Source organism: Hippopotamus amphibius, chromosome 3 (assembly GCF_030028045.1).
Source record: "Hippopotamus amphibius kiboko isolate mHipAmp2 chromosome 3, mHipAmp2.hap2, whole genome shotgun sequence".
In the NCBI taxonomy this organism is placed as follows: Eukaryota; Metazoa; Chordata; class Mammalia; order Artiodactyla; family Hippopotamidae; genus Hippopotamus; species Hippopotamus amphibius.
In genome coordinates this window covers 111,443,036-111,457,155 of record NC_080188.1, presented here as the reverse complement: position 1 = coordinate 111,457,155, position 14,120 = coordinate 111,443,036, and the positions used below count along the sequence as shown (strand labels likewise).

Genomic DNA, 14,120 nt, shown 5'->3' with positions numbered 1-14,120 from the left:
CTATTTATTGAAGATATTTTGAGAACATATAAACAAAATATATTAAATTAAGCACTTTAATAATCTCAGCAGGCACCAGTAACCCATATAACATTTTACTGTCTCTTTCTAACATAATTTCGTAGAAGCAAAAATTATTTCTTACATTTATATATACATAGTTAATACTTAGGTAAACATTTTTCTTAATTAAAAGATAAACAAAAATTTTTTAGTAATATTTATTTTATCTGACAATATACATAAACTTATTTTATTTCAATGAATTTTATTTATTCAAATTTAATTGACTATATAGAAAATTCTAGCATTTGGTTGGTGGACAAAGAAAAGAGTCCTGTCTACCCTTAATGTAAATAAAGTGCCATGAGTGTTCAAAGCACTAAAAATAAACAAAAACTTGGGGGGATTTAGTGAGGGTTTGGAGGAAGTTAGTCTAGAAGTCACAACATGTACATCAATTGTTACATTTCACAGTACACTTTCATGGGAATTATAGCTTAGACCAAATCCTGGGATTGTCTCCTTCCACTTCTTAAAAGAGGAATTATCAAATCAAGTCAGTAAAACAGTGGATCTTTATCAAAATATAGGTACACAGTCAATGAACCGAACTTAAGGAAAGTCAGCAACATGAAAGAAAAGCAACAAACCTAATTTATCAAAGAGTAGACCTCTTATGCAAGTAAACACAATAGAACATGACTTTTAAACAAGAATTATTTTTGTATTTAAGAAATTTATCTTAATTGATATATCCACTGGTGTAGACACATGGACTGATTTAGACAAAAGTAGTTACTGTGCTGATCTGAGCTGCTGAAATGACATGATGCTGAGTTAGTAGGTGCTCTAGAACTCATATGTAAAAATAATAGCACTGATGAGAAAAGAAGAGGACCCTAAGATCCCCATGTGGAAGGGGGGGTATTTGAGCAAATTCAGATGACTGCCATCTTTAAATCATCCACATTAACGAGTATCCTTGGAACTGTAATCGAGTTTGCTCTTAACACATTCCGTGAAATAGTCTGAAGACTGAAAGGGAGTGAATGTGCTAACACACACACAAAAAAACACATGTACACAAACACACATAGTTACTTGAAAATTTATTCTAAAGGTTGAGAACAATGTAAGAGTCATTTTAATTCCCTTTTTGTACCAATTATTCTTTCTCATTTACACATAGCATGCCCACTCTCGTTGACTACTGTATGGTCTATACTGTCCTAATTAATTCTAGTGTACCCTAAAATTGATTTCATTATTTTGCTTATGTTTCACCTCTTCTCTGATATAGCAAACATTTTTTCCCTGTTTTTCTTACACTAATGAATTTATAGCACTTAGAAGTGTGACTGGCTCATAGAAGTCCTTCTCTATACATGTAATGAATTCTTGTATTTGTTTTTCTCTCTGAAAATACACACAGCAAGATGTAAAGTCCTTAACTTAATTTATAGAAATCACATTGACAGTGATCATCAAGAAAAGATACTACATAATTTTTGCCACATCCTTTGTAGTGCATATTTTACATCTTTGTTTCTCAAGCTGTAAATTGAGGGATCAACATGGGGATAACAAGGGTATAAAATATAGATGCCACTTTATCCATGTCAAAGGAATGACTGGATTGGGGCTTCACATACATAAATATCAAAGTCCCATAGAACACTGTGACCACAGTCAGATGGATCCACACGTAGAAAAAGCCTTGTGCCTACCTTCAGCAGAGTTCATCCTGAGAATAGCTGCAAGGATGAGCAGGTAAGATACAAAAACTATCACAAGGGTAAAAATTAAATTAAAAGCTGAGAAAATCATTATCATAAATTCAATTTCATGTGTGTTCAAGCAAAGCAAAGATAACAAGGGGAAATAGTCACAGTGGAAATGATTGATGACATTATAGCCACAGAAGGATTAATTAAAAAGTTTTATGGTGATTAGAAGAGAAACAAACATGCTATAGACATAGGGGGTTGCCACCAGCACCTGACACACGCTTTGTGACATGATGACTGTGTAGAGCAGAGGGTTACAGATGGCCACACAGTGGTCATAGGACATTGCTGACAGAATAAAAAGTTCACTAATCATAAACATGATGAAAAAAGCCATCTGTGTGGCACACAAATAATAGGAGATTGGGTTTTGATCCACAACAAAATTTACCAACATCTTGGGTCCCACGGTTGATAAATAACCAAGATCAGTAGGAGCCAGGTGTCTGAGAAAGAAGTACATGGGTGTTTGTAGCGTGGAGTCCACCTTAGTGAGGATGACCATGCCCAAGTTGCCCACCACTGAGATCATGTAGATGATGAGAAAGAACCCAAATAATGGAGCCTGAAACTCAATGCAGGCTGTGATTCCCATGAGAATGAATTCACTCAGCCCTGTTCCATTGTGTTTTGCCATTTTATCAGAAAACCTATTCTGGATAGAGACATCAGCATAGACAATAGTATTGTGTTTTAAATTGTGGTGATTTTTTAGTATTCAAAGCTAATATAAATGAAATATAAATAAAATAAATCTAAATTAAATTTTAGACTCTGTTAAAATACTCTGTTCCCCTGGAAGTAAAGCATGCATTTATACATGTAAATAAATAGAAAAAGAAGTAGAGAAAGCAATAAAGTTGGAGATAAGGGGAGATTTGTAGTTTTCCACTGGGAACAATTAATCACTCAAGAACATCCAATAATATTTTGAGGCATTTTTGTTGTTACCATTGGAGGAAGGGTGCTGCTGGCTTCCAATGGCTATGGTCCGGTGAGACTGCTAATTATGTTACTATATTAAGGTAACTCCCAACAACAAAAAATTATACAGCCCCAAATGCCAAAGAGTGAAGCTTGGCAAACCCTGATACAAGTGTAGATATAGATATAGATTGATATAAAAGTAGATAAAGGAAGCAGAAAGGAAAAAATGATAAAGACTTTAGATTAATTAAGAGGTAAAGGCAAACTTTTCTATTGTCTTTTATATATTGATAATTATATTTACATAATTATAAGACAAAATATGACATAATTCATGTGCTAATTACATCATAAAATTTTAAAATCCAATTTCCAGTTATGTGTGGAAACATTTAGAACCTCCTGCTTTAAAATATACTTATGTGAGAGACCTATGTCTACTGTTAATACAGGATGAAATGTTTAACACACGACTAATATTAAACAGAGGTGTAAAAGTAAAGAAATTCTGTCAGATCATTTTAGATATTATTTGTCTTCAAATTAGAAACATCCAAAGAAATAGACATAGGTTGATATAATCTCTAATTTATCTTTGTTTTTGATATATACAAAGGCAATTTGGCAAGTATAAATTATCTTTTTTTAATAAATTTATTTACTTTATTTATTTCTGTATTTATTTATTGGCTGTATTGGGTCTTTGTTGCTGCACACGGGCTTTCTCTAGTTGCGGCGAGTGGGGGCTACTCTTCTTTGCGGTGCACCACCTCCATATTGCTGTGGCTTCTCTTGTTGTGGAGCATGGGCTCTAGGTGTGTGGCTTCAGTAGTTGTTGCACGTAGGCTCAATAGCTGTGGCTCATGGGCTCTAAAGCACAGGCTCAATAGTTGTGGCACACAGCCTTAGTTGCTCCACTGCATGTGGGATCTTCCTGGAGTAGGGATCGAACACATATCTCCTGCATTGGCAGGGGGATTCTTAAACACTGTGCCACCTAGGGAGCCCCTAAATTATCTTAATCTCTGTAGACACATCAGCAAAATCAACTGTTTCTTGCACTATTGTTGGTAAGATAAAATAGAATTAAATCTTTCAATTTAATTGTATTCATGGTACCTGGAAATACTCTCAAATATCAATTATATAAGATTTTTTCTGTTGTTTGTTTTTAATTTCTTAGTAGAGACAGCATGTTACCTAAATTGGATTATGTTCATACATGTACATATAAATTCTTTTTGTTTGACCTAACTTTTTTGTCAGGGGCTCGATGATGAATATATAGAGTCCTGTGTTTCCAGATAAGAAGCCCCAGTGCTCCCCTCTGTGCCCCAACTTCCTAACTACAAGGGGATCATTGATGTGCATTTCCTTTGGATAATTTATTTTCTACCTTACTTCAAATATGTAATATGTATAAACCTAAAATTTAACATATCCCCCCAGTGCATTTTCAGTATAACTGACATATTCCAAGTTGTTTGTAACACATAAGGTATCTTTTGTCAAGGAGGAACCTAAGCTATTGTGAGGAAATTGAGCAATTGAGAGAAAGCAATGTCACTGGAATTGGTTTTATGTAGTGAAGTTTCATAAACATTACTTTTGGATAAAGAGATTTTCTGCTTTACAGATAAATAGGTTTAAAATCACTATATTGCACAATAGGAAACTGGCAAAATAATCACATAGTTACAAATACATTTTAAAATATATGAATATATATTTATTATTTATATATATTATATAATTAATTTATATTGTCTATATATTTATACTTATATGGACACTGGAATGTTATTTTAAGTCTGCACATTAATGCAATAAAGAACTCCTATATAATAGCCCAGTATTTAATGCAGACAAATATAAGTCCAGTGAAATAAGGATGTATATGAATATCCCTAATAAGCCATCAATTTAAACAACCCAAGAGTAATACCAGTGTAGAATGAGGATGTCGGCTAAGGTAAAAGAATTATTGGTTTGTAAAAAGTATTAGTGCATGCTTTAAAAAAATAGATAAAAGAAATAGAATAGATCCTAATTACAAAGAAATTAGCAATGTCAGGAGTCTCTGAGTTCTAAGAATACAAGAATAAGTATGTTTAAAATATTAAATTACATTTACAGGGAATACATACATCTCACATAAATCTTCTTTATAAAGTTGTGAGTTTCTGATATCTTATTCTGTCCGCACGTACATGAATTTCATATGTTAGAAATACTGAACTAAAATTAGGAAAAACATATTTTAAATGAATGGAGGAAGTGACATAAATCTTATTTAGGTGCAAAGATGAAAGACTACAGAAAAAAATATTACAGTGATAAGTGCTGATTTTCCTGTAAGATAATGGAGGATTGAAGAACTTATTCTTAACAGCATCAGTTTTATAGAAGGTATAAAATTACTTTTTCATAGTTTACTATGTGTTGATTACCTGATTATTAGTTTTTAAATCATACTCTTTGAGAAAATTTTATGTGTTTTCTGTCTTACGCCACTGGAAACCGAACATGCTGTACATCATACCATCATTGCACTGGGTACTCAAAATCTCCTAGCCTCCAAAAGTTGTTTTCAACATTTCAATGCAAGGTGGAAATCCCCATTTTGCTCATTAAGATATCAGAAAAAAACAACTTACATATTAATTTAAATATTTGTTAAATATACAACATTTTTGAGAACAGGCTAAGAAGAGCCTGGAGTCACTAACTAAAATTTTGAAGGACATCAAACTGGAAACTGACAACCTGCAGCTTCATAATTCTGTCATATTCTTTATTTCTTACTCTTTAGGTTGTCTTGCCTCTCAGTTTTGTCCTTTCTTATTCCTATGATTAAGTATTTATATAAAACATAAATATTCCATATACAATATGGCACTGATATTTCAAAGGTGCTCTTTAGCGTTTGTGAGAATATTTTTACATTTATCTGAAGAAGGGGAGCAGTCCTATTCTGCTCCTGCATTATAAATAGGGGGAGGCACACAGCAGTGCCTCACATATCCTCATATTTTGCTATGCTTTGGCATAGAATATGTGCTATATTGCACATCACCAAACTAGCTGGATATCTATAAAAATATACTACCATATGAAACCTATTATCTGTTTATCTGTCATGAAAGCTCTGTCTTGTCTCCCCCCCATCTGTTTCCTGACATACACAGTGAGAACAATTTATGGATTTTATTTAAGGAAAACTTCCTTCAATAAAGTATTTGTCTACTTAATAATGAAATAGAGTAACATAAAATGAATGAAATATAAATATTTGTAAATCTCAATACATTTTGTTCCCTTTTTGTACACCATTTTACGAACTATGATTTTAGGTACACCTAGATTTATTTTAGAAATGGAATTTTAAAAAATCACAGTTTTTTTTCAAATCCATATATTATAGACTTTTCTTTATTATAAAAGTTATAACTGTTTACTGAAGATATTTTGGGGAGAACATGTAAGCAAAGGTATTAAATTTAGCATTTTAATAATCTCAGCAGCTACCAAAAATTAATATTAACATATCACTGTATCTCTGCCCAACATAATTTTCTAGAAACAAAAATAGTTTCTTATGTTTATATATGCATAGTTCATACTTAGGTATATTATTTTTCTTAATAATTAAAAAATAAGCTATAAAATCTTGTTAGAAATTTTTATTTTTACATGATAATATTCCACAATTATTTTATCCAATGAATTTTGTTTATTCAAGTTTATTTGACTACATGAAAAATTTTAGTCCTTGACACTGGCCAAAGAAAAGAATCCAGTCCCTCTATGATGTAAATAAAGTGCCATGAACGTTAAAAATGCCAAAAGTAAACAGAAATATGGAGGAATTTAACAGCAGTTTGGAGAAAGTTATTCCAGACATCATAATATGTACATCAGTTGTTACAGTTCACACTATACTTTCACTAGAAATACAGCATAGACCAAATCATGGGATTGTCACCTTTTATTTCATACAAGAGGAATTATCACATCAATGTAGTGAGACAATATATCCTTATCAAGACATAGTACACACTCAATGAACCAAATTTGAGGAAAGTCAGCAACATGAAAGAGAAGCAACAAACCTAATTTATCTTAGAGTGGACCTCATACAAAGAGATACAATAAAAACAACTTTCAAACAAGATTTAAGAATTATTGTCATCTTTAAGAAATTTGTCTTAATTGATATATCCACTGGTGCAGACAAATGGACTGACATACATTATTAGATGCAATGCTGATCTGAGTTGCTGAAATGCTATGATGTTGAGTTAGTAGACTCTCGAGAACTCATATGTGATAATAATACAACTGAGGAGAAAAGAACAGGACTCAGATCCCCATATGAAAGGGAAGTATTTGAGCAAATTCATGTTTGTTTACTTTAAATTTTCCCAATCCAATGAGGCTGCTTGAAATCACAATCAAGTTTGCTCTTAACAGGAACCATGGAAGAGAAGAAGAATAAAGCAGAATAAAATTGCCAACAAAAACAAACAAAAAAACACACACAGGTACACAAAAACACATAGATACATGAAAGTTTCCTTTCTAAAAAAAAATTTTATTGGAGTATAGTTGCTTTACAATGTTGTCTTAGTTTCTACTGCACAGCAAAGTGAAACAGCTATACGTATACATATATCCCCTCTTTTTTGGATTTCCTTCCCATTTTAAGTCACCGCAGAGCACTGAATAGAGAGTTCTCTGTGCTATACATCAGCATCTCATTATCTATTTTTATAAAGATTTTCTTTATTTGATGTGGACTAGTTTTAAAGTCTTTAATGAATTTGTACAGTATTGCTTCTGTTTTACGTTTCACGTTTTTGGCCCCAAGGCATGTGGGAACTTAGCTCCCCAACCAGGAATTGAACCTGCAGCATCTGCATTGGAAGGTGAAATCTTAACCATTAGACAGCCAGGGAAGACCCAGTTACCTATTTTATAAATAGTATCAATAGTGTATATATGTTAATCCCCATCTCCCAATTCATCCCAGCCCACCCTTTCCCTCCTTGGTGTCCATATGTTTGTTCTCTAGGTCTGTGTCTCTAGTAAAGGTTAAGAATACCACAAGTCATTTAAATTCCCCTTTTGTACCTACTATTCTTCCTCACTCCCACACAGCATGCCCACTCTCCTTGACTGCTCTTATGGTCTGTAGTGTCCTAACTCATTCTACTGTACTCTAAAATTGATTATTTTGCTTATATTTCATCTATTCTTTTCAGAACTTGCATTTTTTTCTGTTTTTCTTACACTAATGAATTTATAGCATGTAGAAGTGCAACCAGCACATAGAAGGCATTCTCTAAATATGCAATAAACCCATTTGTATTTGTTTTTCCCTCTGAAAGCACTCACAACAATGTGCAAAGTACTTAACCTAATTATAAGAATGACACTGGTGGTGATTTTTAAGGAAAGATATTGCATACTTTCTTCCACATCCTTTGTAGTGCATATTTTACATCTTTGCTCCTCAAGCTATAGAACAAGGGATTTAACATAGGGATAATGAGGGTGTAAAATATGGAAGCCACTTTATCAGTGTCAAAGGAATGGCTGGACTCTGGTTGCACATACATAAATATTAAAGTCCCATACAACACTGACCACAGTCAGGTGGGACCCACAGGTAGAAAAAGCCTCATGCCTACATTCAGCAGAGTTCATCCTGAGAATGGATACAAGAATGAGCAAGTGAGATACAAAAGCTATCAGAAGAGAGAAAATCAAATTAAAACCTGCTGAAGTCAGAATAATCGGTTCAATTTTGTGTGTATTTGTACAGAGCAATGCTATCAAGGGGAGACTGTCACAATAGAAATGCCTGATGACATTGTAGCCACAGAAGGAGGAATTAAAAATCTTTACAGAGACTAGAAGAGACACAAATGTGCAATAGACATAGGGGATTCCCACCAGCACCTGACATACACTTTGTGACATGATGACTGGTTAGAGCAGAGGGTTACAGATGGCCACATAGCGGTCATAGGACATTGCCTACAGAATAAAAAGTTCACTAATGATGAACACAAGGAAGAAAGCTAGTTGTACAGCACAAAAATAATAGGAAACTTGAGTTTGATCCGCAACAAAATTTAGTAACATTTTGGGTCCCACAGTTGTTGAATAACCGGGATCAGTGAAAGCCAGGTGTCTGAGAAAAAAGTCGGTGGGTGTTTGAAGCCTAGAGTCTACCTTGGTGAGGATGACCATGCCCAAGTTGCCCACTATGGAGATCACACAGATGATGAGGAAGAGCCCAAATAATGGAGTCTGCAGCCCAGGGTGGGCTGTGATTCCCATGAGGATGAATTCACTCAGCACTGTTCCATTGTGTGTTTCCATTCAGGGTTATTAGTGAGCCTATTCTGGAGAGAGACATCAGCATAGTCAATAGACTTTATGTGCTGCAGCCTTAGAGATGTGTTAGTAGATAAAGCTAGTATAAATAAGATACATTTAAACTTTCCAATTTAGAATATTTGAAAGTAAATCCACCTGCCACACATTAAAATATACATAGAGACAGAAAGAGATATGGAAATAGATCAGTGGTTCTCAGTTGGAGTGATTTTATTCCTCAAAAAATATTTTTCCACTGTCTAGAGACATTTTGGTTGTCATAACTGGGAGCTTAGTTGATATTGGCTTCTAATGGTTAGAGGCCAGTTAAGCTGTTTCATATCTTACTATATCCAATATGCAACCTATAACGATATTCAGCCAGTAATAACGACAGTACCGAAGTTGAGAAACCCTCTGGTATAAACATAAATTGATAGAGAGAGATACATAAATATGGATAACAAAGCAAAAATGAAACAAATGAAAACACCTGTTAAAACTCCAGGTATTTGTGGGCAATTATTTTACTATTCTTTAAAGTTTTCTTTTTATCATTTATATGATATAATCATTTGTAAAATACACCAAATAGTAAGACATAATACACATGACAATAATACAATAAAATTTCAAACCAGATAATCCAAAAATTTATATATCCCATTACTCCAAATATAATCCTGTGAAAGCTCTTATGCCTTCAGGTAGTAATGGCTGAAAAGTTAGCACACCTGGCAGATATGAATAAGTGTATGAATAAGAACAGTATAATGGAACACAGTGGGAATTATTTTTGTCTGTATGGTGAAACATACCAGGAGGCATATATCTAGAAACACAGTCTCTGCAGTATCTTCATTTATGGTATATACAAAGGGTTTATTTGGGCCCATAGTGTAAGTTAACTAAAACTCTTTATTCTCATACAATACAAAACATTTTGCAATGTTGTTGGAAAAGATAAATGAAAATTCAATTATCCAAGGAGTCTATTTACCTGGAAATAGTTCCCAAATGTAAAGTACAAAGTTTTTGTCTGTTTCTTTAAAGTAGTGATAGTAATTTACCTGAAACAGTTCATATGTATATACGTGTATATATATATATATATATATATATATATATATATATATATATATAATTTCCTTGGACTGTAACTTTACTTCTTCACCAGGGCTATAGAAATGGCTAAGTGAGGAACTGGTCAGGTAGGATGTAATACATACAATTTATGTCAGTCCCTACCCCATCCCCTAATCCATAACTAAATTTGAATTATCAGCTTATTATTTTCTGTTACTTATCTTCTAATTTTTAATCTATTTTAGTAGCATTTTAGTGTAAGTCATTTTGATGTAAATTTGCTTCAAATATTACCCCCCTTGCAGCATTTTCATTAAAATTGAAATATAATAACTTGCATGTAACAAATCAGATGCACTATGTCCTATAAGAAACTAGGGCAGTATGATAAAATCTGGACCAATTCAGGGAAAAAGAGGTCACTGGCAGTGACTTTACATAATGAAGTTTCATAAAAAGTCCCTTGGATTAAGGGATACAATACTTTAAAGAAAATATATATTGAAAATCCTGGTGAAATGCAATATCATAGAGAGGAAATAAAATGCACCAAAGATGGGATATACATGGATTCATGAATGTGATTTGAAATCCTCCCATTAAGCCCACAGGAACTCCTTCAAACTATGCTATGCATAATGCAGATAAATGTGTGTATAATCACGTAAAGATATAAAATTATAACAGATTAGGAGATAGATCAGATGTTATAGTAACATAATTATTTTTGGTTTAAATTATTTTGGGTATCTGTTCTCCTGTTTAAAAAAAAACACACCCAAATAGCAAGTATACTGTTTAAATAAAGTTGCAAATCAGGAGTCTCTGAGTGGGCTATAAACAGACAAAGACATACAATTTCATCACATTAAATATAAAAGTAAGCACATGCAATTTGCACTTAAATTGCTTAACATTTTGCTTTTAAGTTTGTGATCTCCTGATATCCTGCACTGCCTTGAATCACACAACTTTTTATAGTAGAAACATGGAAATGTTCATCAGTAGATAGTAACAGCAAAGAATTATTCAGTAAATGCAATAAAGCAGTATAAATCTCAGGTTTGCTTCTTTTTTCTTTTTTGTTTCTTTGGTTTTGTTTTCCTTTGCTATCATGGAGGTTAAAAAAATAAACAGCACATGGTAAGTAGCAATTTTCCTGTAGAGTAAGAAAAGATATAATAATTTCCTGCCACCAGCTTTGGAGATCTATGGAAAGAACCAAATCACTTTTTAACAGTATTCTATCTCTGGTGAATATTCGATTTTTATTTTTCTGAAGCTATATTCTTTGAAATAATTATGTCTGCTTCCTGTTAGATCCCACTGGAAAATGAAGACCATTCTGAATATTGTACCACTAACATAAAACTGGATACTTAAAAGCATCCTAATGTCCCAATAATGCTTTACACACCTCGGTGTGAGGTAGAGCAACCTCTTTTTTCCACATTATCAGCTGAGAATTATTTTTATGCATTTATTTAATCACTGAACATTAAATTATTTTTAGAGGATCACAAAAACAGTCCAGAGTCACTAAATAAGTATTTGGAAGGGCATCAAAATGAGAGACTGAATACCTGCAGTTCCTTAATTTTGTCAATTTTTAAAATATCATGTCTCACAATAAATTGTGCTTTATTTTATCTTGGTTTTGGCCTCTATTAATTATTCTTATAAAACAATTATTTTATAATCAGTATGACAAGCATGTTTCAAAGAGGCATATAAGCATTTAGCATCTCAACTCATGTGAATAAATTCAAAAATTAATATGAGGAAGAAAGGAGCAATTTCCTGTTCCTGCTCAGGCATTATGATTGTTAGAAAGAAAAGAGAACTGAATCAGAAATGATCATATTTTGCTATGGCTTTAGAATCTACACCTAAAATTAAAGTGGAACTTTATAAATATCACTGAAATAGTCTGGATATTGGTAGCATATGGTACCTCATGAAATATGCTATTATTTTTACCTGTAATGAACCCTCTGTCTTGACTCCTGTATGTGTTTCTTAAGATGGGATATTAAGAACAATTTATATATATATATATATTTTTTTTTTTTTTTTCACCTTTGGAGAGTCTCCCTGAGGAGATACCAAGCAATTTGTTGATTAGCTTTAAAGCATATGAGAGCACAGCAAAGTGCCTGGAGGTCGTTCAATAAATGTCAAGGACAATTTGTATTCACCAGTGAGTAAGTTTAGTATTTATTCAACTCCTATTTTTCACTCTTAGTTAACTTTCCATTTGTACCACACGGGGTTCTTGATTAAAATGCCGTCTATTTAGGAAAGATTTATCAAGAGTCCTCTTTTCCACAGTGGTCTCCTCCAATGGGTGGCACGGTGGAGAAATATTAAAATTCTGTTCTATTCCATTATTTTAAAAAACTGAAATGGATTAAAAAGTATACATTAGGTAAATGTAACCTGTTTTTTTTTTTTTTTAATTTTCATTGTTCTTTCTGAAGTAGATGTTCATTACTCATTTTCTTATTTCACAGTGTGTTGCCAAGTTTGACCTTTGACTAGATACAACTATTCTTTTGACATTGTTTTGTTCTGTTTTTCCTTAATGGTATATTGCAACATTTCATTTATTCTATTCTCTTCAATTCCCAGTCTAATTTTTCCTTCCCACCCTAAACATATTCTACTAATTTATGAAGTCAGTAGTATGTCTCACAATTTATTCAAATCTTATTTGATTTCTTTAATCAGCATAATTTTCAGCATACACATCCTGGGCATTTTCTGTGTTACTAAGTATTTCATGATACTTTGTAAATCGTATACGCATGTATGTATATAAGTACATATGTATATGTATACATACTTTTTAGTTTCTGCATGTTAATTCAGATATATATCTGCTTGCTGATTTTGTATCCTATCGTCTTGCTGAACCCATATTTATAGGGGAATTCCTTGAGATTTCCTATTGGACAAGATGTTATTTGCAGCTAGAGACAGTCTCATTTCTTCTTTTCCAAAATGTATGCCACGTGCGATGTTTTTTTCATAGTTTCTGGGATTTCCTGTTTGATCTGCTTTCTGGAACTAGCGATGAGTTTGCATTTTGGATTTTTTTTTTTGGAATTAAATTTTAGATTATTTACTCTTTTAAGTCTTGTGTCCTTTACTCTGCACAATAATTTTGAGAGTCATCCATATTTTTGTGGTTATCAAGAATCTATTGTTCTTTATAGCTGCATGGTATTCACTTGCTCGAATATTCCACAATTTATTTATCCATTCTAATGTAGAGGAACTTTTACATTGTTTCCAGTTCCTGACTATATAAATAAAGCTTCTATGGACACTTGCACACATGTATTTGTAAAAGATTGTGTAGTTTTCTCTTGTGTAAATACATGGTGGTGGAATAGACAAATATATTAGAGGCATCTTTAATTTTTAAAACAATGAATCTCATACCAAATGGTTTTAAAATATTTACACTAATTTACTTTCTACCAACAATGTATGAAACTTTTTGTTCCTCCACATACTCAAAAATAGCTGGATGTTGTTGATATATAGTGTTATCCTGGTTAAACTGAAAGTAGTTAATAAATAATGAGGCTGAGGAACTTTTTATGTTAGGTTGCAGTTCCTGATTTTTACATGTGTATATTGTATGAAAATATAATACTTTCTGGTATAAATTATGTATCTACTTAATAATGAAATAGGAACTAATTTTTAAATGAATGAAATATATTAACAAAATCTATAACTCAATATTTTTTGGTGTATAATCTGAGGGATAATCAAAGATACTCTAATATTTATTTTAGGATTGGTATATTAGGTTAAATTTATTCACAGTTTGTCTTTTAAAATCCATGCGTTATCAACAATCCAGCGTATCTATTTCCCATATACATAATCTGAGAAACAATTTTTTATACTTATATA

General features: G+C 32.5%; 2 pseudogenes; both read right to left on the bottom strand.

Moving 5' to 3' along the window:
- Positions 1-1,487: 1,487 nt before the first annotated feature.
- On the bottom strand, positions 1,488-2,427 carry LOC130849499 (olfactory receptor 8K3-like; annotated as a pseudogene).
- Positions 2,428-8,167: 5,740 nt separating this feature from the next.
- On the bottom strand, positions 8,168-9,107 carry LOC130849528 (olfactory receptor 8K3-like; annotated as a pseudogene).
- Between the last annotated feature and the right edge of the window lie 5,013 nt (positions 9,108-14,120).